General features: G+C 43.3%; 1 protein-coding gene across 3 annotated transcripts in view; it reads right to left on the bottom strand.

Annotated features, from left to right (window-relative positions):
* BLVRA (biliverdin reductase A) overlaps window positions 1-10,790 on the bottom strand; it is a 53,079-nt gene extending 42,289 nt beyond the window's left edge. The window contains exons 1-2 of one of the 3 annotated variants that reach the window (XM_073809533.1): window positions 10,471-10,700; window positions 7,124-7,192 (exon numbers count right to left, since the gene is read on the bottom strand). The gene's annotated coding sequence lies outside the window, so the exon portion shown is untranslated. Of the gene's footprint in view, window positions 1-7,123; window positions 7,193-10,465 lie in introns of all 3 variants that reach the window. The other 2 variants (XM_073809532.1, XM_019940683.3) reach the window with 2 other exon arrangements.
* Window positions 10,791-11,034: the final 244 nt, after the last annotated feature.

Below are 11,034 nucleotides of genomic sequence, written 5' to 3' on the forward strand. Positions count from 1 at the left end.
CCCACCCTCCCTATCCCACCCCTCCAGGCGGTCACAAAGCACCGAGCTGATATCCCTGTGCTATGCGGCTGCTTCCCACTAGCTATCTACCTTACGTTTGGTAGTGTATATATGTCCATGCCTCTCTCTCGCTTTGTCACAGCTCACCCTTCCCCCGCCCCATATCCTCAAGTCCGTTCTCCAGTAGGTCTGTGTCTTTATTCCTGTCTTACCCCTAGGTTCTTCATGACATTTTTTCCCCTTAAATTCCATATATATGTGTTAGCATATGGTATTTGTCTTTCTCTTTCTGACTTACTTCACTCTGTATGACAGACTCTAGGTCTATCCACCTCATTACAAATAGCTCAATTTCGTTTCTTTTTATGGCTGAGTAATATTCCATTGTATATATGTGCCACATCTTCTTCTTGATATATTCAGTATCTTGTAATAACCACTGCTTTCCAATTCTGTCTCCAGTCCCCACAGGAGAAATCACTAAATTGCCCTGAGTCCTTTGTTCTTGTAGAAACATTACTGTTGCTTGCCTTCCCTTTCTAATAACAACTTCCAGAAAAGGTTTCCTATAAAAAGTCAATAAAACATTACTTATGAACTTTACTACCTTTCCCACAGAATCTGGGGAATGCAAAACAAAACAAACCAATTTGCAGAGATGCACATGGTTGAGAAAGGACCCCACCTAGAAACCTTACCACCTTAGGCACCAGCGGTCAATTACCAAGGGTGAATTGCATTATTACTTATAAAGCACGTTCAACAGGGGTATCCTGGCCAGGATTCTTTCCATACTCCTTCTCCAGCTTTCAACTTCCCTTGTAATAAGATGGCACTGTTGGGGTAGGCAGCAACCCCAGGCCACCTTTCAGCACCCTCCCTGCCCATCACACATCTCTCCCTTCCTCCCCACTGTCCTGCCAAGACCCATTAAAGTCTGAACAGAACCCAGGGAGAACTTTATTCTACAGTTAATACATTCTAAAAGATCTAAGACTAGGGCTTCCCTGGTGGTTGAGAGTCCGCCTGCCGATGCAGGGGACACGGGTTCGTGCCCCGGTCCGGGAAGATCCCACATGCCGCGGAGCAGCTGGGCCCGTGGGCCATGGCCGCTGAGCCTGCGCGTCCGGAGCCTGTGCTCCGCAACGGGAGAGGCCACAACGGTGAGAGGGCAGCATACCGCAAAAAAAAAAAAAAGAAAAAGAAAAGAAAAGATCTAAGACCTAACCCTATAACAAGAAGATTTACTTTTTTCCCCTGTACTCTAGTGTATTTTATTTTTATTTATTTATTTTTATTGGCGTAGAGTTGATTTACAATGTTGTATTTGTTTCAGGTGTACAGCAAAGTGGTTCAGTTATACCCATACAAATATTCATTCTCTTTTCGATTCTTTACCTATATAGGTCATTACAGAATACTGAGTGGAGTTCCCTGTGCTGTACAGTAGGCTCTTGTTGGTTACCTATTTTATATACAGTAGTGTGTGTATGTTAATCCCAAACTCCTAACTTATCCCTCCCCCGACGTTTGGTAACCGTTAAGTTTGTTTTAGAAATTTGTGAGTCTGTTTCTGTTTTATAAATTATTTCATTTGTATCATTTTTAAATTAGCTTCCACATATGAGTGATACCATATAATATTTGTCTTTCTCTGACTAACTTCACTTTGTATGATAATCTCTAGGTCCATCCATGTTGCTGCAAATGGCATTATTTTGTTCTTTTTAATGGCTGAGTAATATTACATTGTATACATGTACCACATCTTCTTTATCCATTCCTCCGTTGGTAGACATTTAGGCTGCTTCTATGTCTTGGCTATTGTAAATAGTGCTGCAATAAACATTGGGGTGCAAGAAGATTTACTTTTTTTTTTTTTATTTCAAGGGTTTAATATTTTTAACAATATTGAAAATATTTTTAATAATATTTAAAAGCCTAAAAGGCTTTAAGTTTCTGACTTTTAGTGTTATGTTTAGAAAGACATATACATTTTAATTTTCACTTAGATTTTTTAACTTTTTTTCCCTTTATTTACATGTTTAGTTTTAATCTAAATTATATTTTGGTATATGGCATGATATAAGACTCTCCTGTAATCTTCCCAAATAGTTGAGTTGTTCTCACATCATTTACTGACTCTTTCATTCTTTCCCCCAATGGCTCATACTTAAATTCTTATGCATATGGTTATTCTTTCTTTCACCTTCTGGGCTGTGCCACTGACCCGGCTTCCCGTGCCTGTAATATGTTGTTTACTGTAGCTTTACAATATGTTTTGCTATCTGGTAGTTCAAGTTCTCTCACTAACTTGTTCAGTATTCTTATCTAGTCTTGCTTGCTCAGACTTCTAGATGAAGTTTAGAACAGCTGTCAAGTTAAAGAAAAAAAAAATTTCCATAGGAACTGTGCCTATGATTGCATCAAATTTGTAAATTAAATTAGGATTCAGCCTTCCCACCCAGAAATATATGGTGTGCCTCTCTAGGGGAAGCCACTTAAAGAAAAAAGAAGAATCTCGAGTTAGTTCCTGAATTACTGCATAATTACAAACAACAGCTCAGGCTGCAGTGGTTCACTAGAAAGTTGAAGGAAAAAAGTCAACACTTTTGCATAAATAACCTGTTTAAAGCGTTTTTAAATAGGTTTCTCCTTCCCCCGTATCTCCTGCAGCAGACAAGCTACCCTCTGGGAAATGGACCTAGAGATTATCATACTAAGTGAAGTAAGTTCAAAAGAGAAAGACAAATACCATATGATATCACTTATATGTGGAATCTAAAGTGTGACACAAAGGAACTTATCTACGAAGTAGAAACAGACTCACAGACATAGAGAACAGACTTGTGGTTGCCAAGGGGAAGAGGGTGTAGGGGAGGGATGGATTGGGAGTTTGGGGTTAGCAGATACAAACTAGCATACATGGAATGGATAAAAAACACAGTGCTACTGTACAGGGAACTATATTCGATATCCTGTGATAAACCATAATGGAAAAGAATATGAAAAAGAATGTGCATACATGTATAACTAAACCACTTTGCTGTACAGTTGAAATTAACACAACATTGTAAATCAACTATATTTCAATAAAACAAATTTTTTAAAAAAGAGACTAGTTCTAAACCTGGCCTGGGTACCCACTAGCTCTGTGACAGAGGCCAGGGCACATGGTCTCTGAGCAACTTGGTTCCTGCACCTTGAAAAAGCTGGGGGTCGGGGGGGATGAGCTCAGACAAAGTTAAATGACCCCTACACACTCTTCCGGTGCTGATTCGCCATAAATTTTAACTCACTTCTATTATTTTCTTCTCCTTTGCTTTAGCTGTCTTCCTTGTTTTGCTTGGTTAACTGGAGGTTATTAGCTTCTCTTCTGGTTCTCTCAGGGGCAGACAGACACACGTGAACTAGGACAAAGCTCAGGTTATCAGAGCTAGTAAAGCTGCTGCCCTGAGACGCCAGGCACAACAGTGCTGGACAGGTGAAGCTCTCCGCGGCACTGTCTCCAAACAGAAGCCACTGTCCTTCCCACCCCAACTTTCAAGCCCCTCCCACCTGCCCCATGTACCTTCTGTTCCTCCTCGTGGCCATTTCAAAACCTTTTGCCTTTTACTGAGAGTGTGCTTGATATAACAGAAGAGAAAGGTTATACCAGGAGTCAAAGCACTCTTACTAAGGAATGAACATCTGGTATCCTGTATTTAGGCTTACCAGGGTGTGTCCCTTCTTTAAAAGAGCAGCTTATTAACTCAAATAATTGCAAACAATGCAACTGCAGTGCAACTAAATTTTAAAAGTGGGGTGAGACCAGGACATTCCAGGGGGGCCCATACATGTCGTTAGGCACTGATCCCCCAGAAAGTCCAGGTCCAAACCTTGGTCTCCTGTTGCTGAAAGACTAGTTCTTTCTGGCCAAGTGCTTTTGGAAACGACAAACTGCTGGAACATCCGAGCACAGCACAAATGACAAGTGTGTGTGGTGGGGGCCAAAGGAATATAAATCTTCCACCCAGAAGGAATCCCTGTAAATGTAACTTTTGTCTTTAACAATTGAAAAGCTCGCTAGAAAGAATATTTTCTTTCCTTAGCAGATCAGTCAAGATTTTTTTTTTATAAGCAAGATTTCACAGTGTGTTATTTGTGACCTTGATGTTAACTGCATAAATCATGTTATGCTCCACACTGAGCATATGATGCTTTTCTGCTGTTTTGTGCCTATTTTCTTTTCCTATGCCGCTCTCTTCCAGCTTTATAGAGATGTAATTGACAGATAACATCCTATAAGTTTAATCTGTACCTATGATAATTTGATACATATATATTTTTTTCATGAATTTTTATTTTAAGATGCTGCAAATTCTCAGGTATCAGGTGAGAAACTGTAAGGCCTTTTCAAACTCTGAGGTATTATAATATGGTTTCTGTGATGATTAAAAAAAAGTAAACAGTTAAGCTACAAGAAAAATCATTCTGTACAAGATATATAGAAAATATCCAACTATTTATTCAGGCACCAGCAAAGATATGTTTTATAAGAGTGCACCAAACAGCACAACTGAGTTGGAATATGCAGGATTAAGAAGTTTAAAGAAATCCTGCAGTAAATTTGACCAAAATGGCAACATAGAGGGCTCCTGAGCTCCCCTTCTGCCACAGACACACTGAATGTACAGCTACCCTGGGAGCAATCCTTTCTGAAAGAGATCCAGAAACTAGCTTAGCGACTCCCACATACCTGGTGAATGAGAAAATATCTACATCAAAACAGGTAAGAAAGGCTGGACCAAACAAGGATAGCACAGGGAACTGTATTCAGTATCCTGTGATAAGCCATAATGGAAAAGAATACAGAAAAAAGGAATGTATATGTATGTATAGCTGAATCACTTTGCTGTACAGCAGAAATCAACAAAACATTGTAAATCAACTATACTTCGATTAAAAAAAAAAGATCTTTACAATGAAAACTGTAAGACGTGAATGAAAGAAATCGAAAAAGACCCAAATAAATGAGAAGATATTCTGTGCTCATGGATTGGAAGAATGAATATTATTAAAATGTCCACACTACCCTAAGTGATCTACAGATTCAAAGCAATCCTTATCAAAATTCCAGTGGTATTCTTCACAGAAACAGAAAAAGCAATCCTAAAGTTTGTACGGCGCCACCTAAGATCTGAGACTGTAAATCTAGAAGAATACGTAAAGGGTGAGCTCCTTCACATTGGTCTTGGCGATGATTTTTTTGGACTTGACACCAAAAGCAAAGACAACAAAAATAAAAATAAACAAGTCGGACTACATGAAAGTAAAAAGCTTCTGCACAGCAAAGGAAGCCACGGAATGGGAGAAAGTATTTGCAAACCACATATCTGATAAGGGGTTAATATCCAAAATATACAAGGTACTCATACAACTCAATGGCAAAAACCACAAACGCAATTTTAAAATGCACAGAGGGACTTCCCTGGCGGCCCGTGCTTAAGACTCTGCACTTCCACTGCAGGGGGCATGGGTTCGATCCCTGGTCGGGGAACTAGATCCCACATGCCACGCACTGCAGCCAAAAAAATTTTTTTTTAAATGGGCAGAGAAACTTAATAAGCATTCTTCCAAAGACATACAAAGGGTCAACAGGTACACGAAAAGGTTTTCAGCATTCAACATCATTAATCATGAGAGAAACTGAAATCAGAACCATAAAGAGAAATCACCTCACACGTTAGGATGGACATTATCAAAAAGAAAAGAGTTAACAAATGCTGGTGAGGGTGTAGAAAAAAGGGAACCTCTGTGCACTGTGGATGGGAATGGAAACTGGTATAGCCACTATGGAAGACAGCATGGAGATTCCTCAAAAAATTAAAAACGGAACTACTGTATGATCCAGCAATCCCACCTCTGGGTATATATCCAAAGGGAAGAAAATAATTATCTTGAAGAGATATATGTCCTCCCACGTTCACTGCAGCATTATGACAACAGCCAAGACCTGGAAACAAGCTAAGTGTTGACGGATGAAAGGAAAAAGAAAATGTGACCCATATACAGTCAGCCGTCCATATCTGAGGATGTGAAATCCACAGATAGGGAGAACCAACTATATTCACTGTACTGTACCATTTTATATAAGGGACTTGAGCATCCAAGGATTTTGGTATCCACGGGGGCTCCTGGAACCAATCCCCTGCAGATACCAAGGGATGACAACATATGGAATATTATTCAGCCTTAAAAAAGAAGGAAATCTTGTCATTTTTGACAACATGGGTGAACCCGGATGGCATTATGCTAAGTGAAATACGCCAGGCAGAGAAAGACAAATACTGCATGGTGTCACTTATATGTGGAATCTAAAAGAAAAAAAAAAACACACCAAACTCACAGAAACAGAGATTAGAAAAGTGGTTCCCAGGGGCTGGGGTATTGGGGAAATAGGAAGAGGCTGATAAAAGGGCACAAATTTTTAGTTACAAAATGAATAAGGTCTGAGGATCTAATGGTAACTATAGTTGATAACACTGTCTTGAATAACTGGAATCTGCTGAGAGTAGAACCTAAATGTTCTCACCAAAACCAAAACCAGTAAACATGTGTGTTAATTTACTCGGAGAGAATACTTTCGTAATGTATCCGTATATCAAATCATCACACTGTATAGTTTATCTCAGAATTTTTTGGTCAATTAGACCTCAGTAAAGCTGGAAAAAAAAATCCTGCAGTAGCTAAAACAGCATGACTTGACCTTAGTGCTTGAAACAGAGTCAGAGGTCAGAAGCAGCAGTGCCCTGCGTGTGTTATATGTTTTAATTTTCAAAAACATTTTTTGCCTATCTCCTTTTCCTCCCCCTTAAGAGTTAGAGCCCTCAAACTTTCATTCTACAGAGGCAGAAGACTTTAGATCACACGCTACTGGTGGTTCTGGGGGCTCTCCACCGGCCCTGCTCCCACCCCCTCGGGAGCTGGCTGACCTCCCCAGGCTGCATCACCTGGGTTGCTTCACCCACCAGCTTCCACTAGGGACTGGCCAGAGGAGGAGCTCCGTGGGTACAGGAGGGGAAAGGTGTAACAGAGAAGAACAAACCTGACTCCATACTGGATCTATTCCTTTAGCGCTCACCTTTGCACTCTGCTGCCTGTGCTTCCTTATGCTGGCTCTACTTCTTTGTAAAAGAATGTTGCCTACAGCCTGAAATATACATGAGAGCACATTCTCAAGGTTCTGCCTCCCAGGCTTGACCTTTAAAGGTATAACAATTTTCATTCATACAGAGATAAAAAGTTGCACAACGGAGAATCACATTCCTCTTGTTGGAGGTTTACAGCAGACCTACCTGGACCGCTGCAAGAACATTCCCTTCCTGGTCTGGCCCACCAAGAAGTCCGCAACAATCTGCTACACCCCCTCCCCTCTGAAGCCTGAATTCTGACTTGGGGGTAAGATGGTTCTTTGGGACACAAGTCCACCATCTTCTCTGTCTGCTGGCTTTCCAAAAAAGCTGCTACTCCTTGCCCTAACACTGTCTCTCTCAATTTAGTGGCCTGTCATGCGGCTGAGCAGTACGAACTTGGACTCGTAACAAAGGGAGAGGCTGGTGAACTTATTCCCCATCTGCTGGGCTGCTGCTCTGACGGTGTCTGCATCTGCCAGGGCCACAGCAGCCCTGGAGGGCGGCTCCTCCTCCAGTTCTCCCACCCACCCACCCGGCCCCCACCCACCCACCCGGCCCCCACTTCCAAGCTCTGGTATCCCAGTCCCTTCCCTGCCCCTTCCGGCCAGCGTGGGGATGGCATCCCACCGGCCGTCCTCCCCGGGTGTCGCACTGTCATTTGCTGGTTCCCCAAATCCTACCCCCTCTTCTATGGAATCCCCTCAAAAGTGTCTTGCATTTTTGTGGTTTTTTCCTGTTTCCATCCTAACTGATATACCTGCCCACCAAAATCTCACCGTAAGTGAATCGTACAGCCAGGACTAAACAGCTTCCTTAGCTTAAGCTATGCCTCTCTTTCGATCTCAGTCCTTCTCCTACGTGCAAACTGGAATATGAACCTCTTTAGTGCACGTCATGAATAATTTAGCAATTTCCGTTACCCCAAGTGGTCTCAACCAACACTGCTGATTGTCATGATGAGAAGTGGGGGGGGGGGGGCGTGTGAGCCCTCATGCTGCTAAACATCTTCTAATACACGGGACGGCCCTCCCCCAACAAAGTTATCCAGCCCCAAATATCAACAGTGCCAAGGATGAGAAACCCTGGATTACTCCTCATGCGGAATGAACCACAGCTGTGACTTTCCTCTTCTCCGAAATGCTCTCTCAGATGCCTATAACCACTGCCCCAAAGCCAGGCCACTGGCAGAAGTACGAGAGAAGGATTAGGGAGACGGTGACCTTGTTGGATGGGGCCAGGTGCTGGCCTGAGAGGTCCAAAGGTTAAGGTAAAAGCGACCCTTGCCCCCAGACTGGATTTTCCTTTCTTGGAGGGAGCTGATACTTTGGGGCCTACCAAGGAAAATAAAATGGCTACATGGGGCAAAGGTCTGGAAATATACACATCAAAATCTTAACTGCAATTATGTCTCTGAGTGGTGAAATTTTTAGTGATTGTTTCTTTTTGCGTATCTATATATTTTAAATTTTCCTATAAAGGTAAGTTAACATTTTTATTCAAAACTCTAAAAAAAAGTTATAAATTATGCCATATTCACTGACTCCATCCGTCCCAGCCCCAGTTCCTCAACTGAGTAAACTTTCACATGATAATATATCAGGGTGCTCTAATAATGAAGTACAGAAAACTGTCTTTCTAGCTATTTATAAGGAATGGCTCTACTTCCTCCAAGGCCATTCATATTTGAGGAATGAATGAAGGACGTATGTTTCAAATGACAGGAACAATGCAAATGACCAAGTTCACTTTCCTAGAGACAAATTTGAGACTCAAGTAGAAAAACAATATAGACCTGCAATGTCCTATAAGGCAGCCACTAGACACACACTTCTTAAAAATTGAAGGAGTACAGTGGATTTACAAGGTTGTGCCAGTCTCTGGTATACAGCCAAGTGACTCAGTTATACACATAAATACATTCCTTTTCTAAATATTCTTTTCCATTATGGTTTATCCCAGGAGACTGGATATAGTTCCCTGTGCTGTAGAGTAGGACTTTGTTGTTTATCCATTCTAAATGTAATAGTTTGCATCTACCAGCCCCAAAATCCCAGTCCATCCCTCCCCCTCCCCGTCCCCCTTGGCAACTATAAGTCTGATCTCTATGTCTGTGAATTTATTTCCGTTTTGTAGGTAGGTTCATTCGTGTCATATTTTAGATTCCACATATAAGTGATATCATATGGTATCTGTCTTTCTCTTTCTGACTTAACTTCACTTTGTCTAATAGTCTCTAGTTGCACCCATGTTGCTGCAAATGGCATTATCTCACTCTTTTTTAAGGCTGAGTAGTATTCCATTGTATATATGCACCGCATCTTTAGCCATTCACCTGTCGATAGGCATTTAGGTTGTTCCCACATTTTGGCTATTGTAAATAATGCTGCTATGAACATGGGGTGCACGTATCTTTCTGAATTATAGTTTTGTCCCGGTATGTGCCCAGGAGTGGGACTGCTGGATCATATGATAATTCTATTTTTAGTTCTCTGAGGAACCTCCATATTGTTTTCCATATAGACACACTATTTAAGTGTAAATTAATTAAATACAGAACATTTCCATTTTCACAGCAAGTTCACACTTTATTTTTTTCCCCTGGACTTATTTTCTGTCTTACATTACCTCTGCTCCCAATATCTGGTTATATTTATTCTATGCTGACTTGTTACTATTCTACGTGATTTTGTTGCAAACTACCTTAGTTCCTTTGTGGAACAATTCAGGGTTATCAGTACTTTGAAATAGTTGTGTCTAGGTAACCCTGTTGTTGCTGCGAGCTCAGCCTTAGTTTTTTTTTTAAGAGTGCACTTACTTCATGTAACCCTCAGAACAACATCTGAAATAATAAGATTTTCCAGTTTCCAAAGAGGAGAGCGCGGCCAGGAGAGCTTAAGGGACCTGCGCAGGGTTCCTACCAAGGAGCACAACCCCAGCGCGGCGGGTTCCCGGATTCCCTTCCGGCCGAGCCAGCAGCAGGAGCCGAATACCTTTGCATAAAAACCCAAACCATCATCATTTTACAAATGAAACATAGATATAATGTTTTTAGTAGTTGGTCTTTGTTTACTTGAGACAGGCCCTCCCTGGGGAGCACGTCGGGACCCCGGGCCAGCGGAGCCTCCAGAACGCCAGCTCCGCGCCGGGCCCGGGCAGGGCGAGGTGGGCGGCGCCGAGGGCTCGTGGGCCCGGCAGCGGGGCGCGCGCCGGGTCTCGCACTAGCATCAGTTTTCAGGCTCCTGCTTGACGGTTTTAGAAAAGCCCGACTCGACCCAGATCCCGCCGCGCACCTTACCTGCCGCTGGGCACAAAGCTCGAGCTCTCCAAGCCGCCTGCGGGCTCCGTGCCACCACCCTGAGCAGCCGGGCAGGAGCGCGGCTGGGATTGGCTGCCCGGCTGCGGGACTCGGGGGCGCGGAGGGAGGGAGCCGGGGAAGGAGGAGGAGAAACGGGGCGGCGGAGTGGGGTGAGGGGAGGAGTTCCGCCTTCCGCCTGCTCCGGGGACTGCACGGCCCCAGCACTCCGCTGGCTTACGGAACCCGCAGGACTGGCTGTGAACTTGTCCGGGCAGTGTCTGCAACCCAGCTCCTGCCCTGTCCCTGCGCGAGTGGGCCGAGGGCGCGCGTCCACAGGGGAGGGGGAGCCCTAGGCGTGTGCTCCCGGGCCTGTAGAGGCGTCTGGGGCTGTGCTCGGGTGTGCCCTGTCCACCAGTGGTGCGCATCGCAGCCCAGTCCTCCGGCCCCACTCACACCACGTGGAACCCGCCATATCCTTTTTGGGTTAGTAGCCCCCGCCGTGGTGGAACAGGCAGAGAAGCCTCTCTCTCTCTTTCTCTGTCTGTCGTAAAATACACATAACAT

Source organism: Tursiops truncatus, chromosome 9 (assembly GCF_011762595.2).
Source record: "Tursiops truncatus isolate mTurTru1 chromosome 9, mTurTru1.mat.Y, whole genome shotgun sequence".
NCBI classification, from domain to species: Eukaryota; Metazoa; Chordata; class Mammalia; order Artiodactyla; family Delphinidae; genus Tursiops; species Tursiops truncatus.